Below are 2,675 nucleotides of genomic sequence, written 5' to 3' on the forward strand. Positions count from 1 at the left end.
GAGGGGAGGGAAGGGGGGATAGTAGAGGATAGGAAAGGCAGCAGAATACAACAGACACTAGTATGGCAATATGTAAAAACGTGGATGTGTAACCGATGTGATTCTGCAATCTGTATACGGGGTAAAAATGGGAGCTCATAACCCACTTGAATCAAAGTGTGAAATATGATAAGTCAAGAACTATGTAATGTTTTGAACAACCAACAATAAAAAATGTATGCCATATTCTCCTTTGTACTTTAATTTGTCTAAAGCATATATATTCTGAAAGTGCTTATCAAATGTAAAGTTGATAATCCAATCAATCTATGTTTTCACTCTTTCAAAAAAAAAAAAAAAAGAATTAACACCAATACTCCAATATTCCATGAAATAGAAAAGGAGGGAACCCTTCTAAACTCATTCTATGAGGCTAGTATCACCCTGATACCAAAACCAGACAAAAACACATCAAGGAAAGAAAACTTCAGACCAATATCTCTGATGAACATAGATGAAAAAATTCTTAATAAAATTCTGGCAAGTTGCATACAAAAACATACTAAAAAGATAGTGCACCACGATCAAGTGGGATTCATCCTAGGGATGCAGGCTCAGTTCAACATACAGAAATCAATAAACATAACTCATGATATTAATGGACTTAAACACAAGAATCATATGATCATCTCAACAGATGCAGAAAAAGCATTTGACAAAATACAGCACACTTTCATGTTCAAAACACTGGAAAATCTAGGGATAGTAGGAACATGCCTCACTCAACATTGTAAAAGCCATGTATACTAAATCCAAGGCCAGTATCATTCTAAATGGAGAAAAATTGAAAGTATTCTCTCTAAAAAACTGGAACAAGGCAAGAATGTCTTCTTTCACCACTTGTATCCAATTCATCCTTGAAACTCTAGCCAGAGCAATTAGACAGAAGAAAGAAATTAATGGGATTCAAATAGGTAAAGAAGAACTCAAGCTATCACTATTTGCTGATGACATGATTCTATATCTAGAAGATCCAAAAAAATTCCACCAGAAAACTTCTAGAATAAATAAATTCAACAAAGTAGCAGGATATAAAATTAATGCCCATAAATCAAATGCATCCCTATACACCAGCGATGAATCCACTAAAAGAGAAATTAGGAAAACTAGCCCCTTCACAATAACCTCAAAAAAAAAAAAAAAACTGGGAATCAATCTAACAAAAGAGGTGAAATACCTCTACAATGAAAACTACAGAACACTAAAGAAAGAAATTGAAGAAACCCTCAGAAGATGGAAAGATCTCCCATGCTCCTGGATAGGCAGAATTAATATTGTCCAAATGGCCATACTACCCAAAGTGTTATACAGATTTAACACAGTTCCTATTAAAATCCCAATGACATTCTTCATAGAAATAGAAAAAGCATGGGCTGGGCTGTAGCTCAGTGGCAAAGCACTTGCCTAGCATGCATGAGGCCCTGGGTTAGATCCTTGGCACCACATAAAAATTAACAAATAAAATAAAGGTATTATGTCCATCTACAACTACAAAAAAAAATTTTTAAATAGAAATAGAAAAAGCGGTCCTGAAATATATTTGGAAAAAAAAGAGACCCAGACTAGCCAAAGCAGTCCTTAGCAAGAAAAGTGAAGCAGGGGCATCACAATACCAGAACTTAAACTACAATAAAGAGCTATAATAACAAAAATGGCATGGGAATGGCACCAAAATAGGCTTGTAGACCAATGGTACAGAACAGAGGATACAGAGACAAACCCACATAAATATTGTTATCTCATACTAGACAAAGGTGCCAAAAACATTCACTGGAGAAAAGATATCCTATTCATCAAATGGTGCTGGTAAAACTGGAAATTCATATGTAGCAAAATGAAATTACTAAACCTCTCTCACCCTGCACAAAAATCAACTCAAAGTGGATCAAAGACTTAGGCACTGGAACAGAGACCCTGCACCTAATAAAAGAAAAAGTAGGCCCAAATCTTTACCATATTGGGCTAGGATCTGATTTCCTTAACAAGACCCCTAAAACACAAGAAGTAAAATCAAGGATCAATAAATGGGATGAATTCAAATTAAAAAGCTTCTTCTCAAAGGAAATAATCAATATATGTGAGGAGAGAGCCTACAGATTGGAAGAAAATCTTAACCTCATGCACCTCCAATAAAACATTAATCTCGCTCTTTGCCGAATCTACTGAGAGAATGAAGACCATTCTCAGCAATCAGACTGTCGACATTCCCAGAAAATGTCGATATTACTCTGAAGGGATGCACAGTTATCGTGAACAGCCCAAGAGGAACTCTCCGGAGGGATTTCAGTCATATCAATGCGGAACTCAGCCTCCTTGGAAAGACAAAGAAGAGGCTATGGGTTGACAAATGGTGGGGAAATAGAAAGGAACTGGCCACTGATGGCACCATCTGTAGTCATACGCAGAACATGATCAAGGGTGTTACGCTGGTGTTGCTTGTTCAGTGTCTCAAGCTCAGAAAGATGAATCAATCCTGGAAGCATGTGGCTTAGGGACCGTGTCTGTTAGGCAGTCCAATTCAACATATGGTCCTTACCCGTCATCGGATGAACTGACCTCTAGGCGTCAGCCTCCTGTCTTAGGTTGGTACCACTGCAATTGGATCATACCCGTCACTGACTACCGGTCCAGCATAC

Source organism: Marmota marmota, unplaced genomic scaffold, assembly GCF_001458135.2.
Source record: "Marmota marmota marmota unplaced genomic scaffold, marMar, whole genome shotgun sequence".
NCBI classification, from domain to species: domain Eukaryota; kingdom Metazoa; phylum Chordata; class Mammalia; order Rodentia; family Sciuridae; genus Marmota; species Marmota marmota.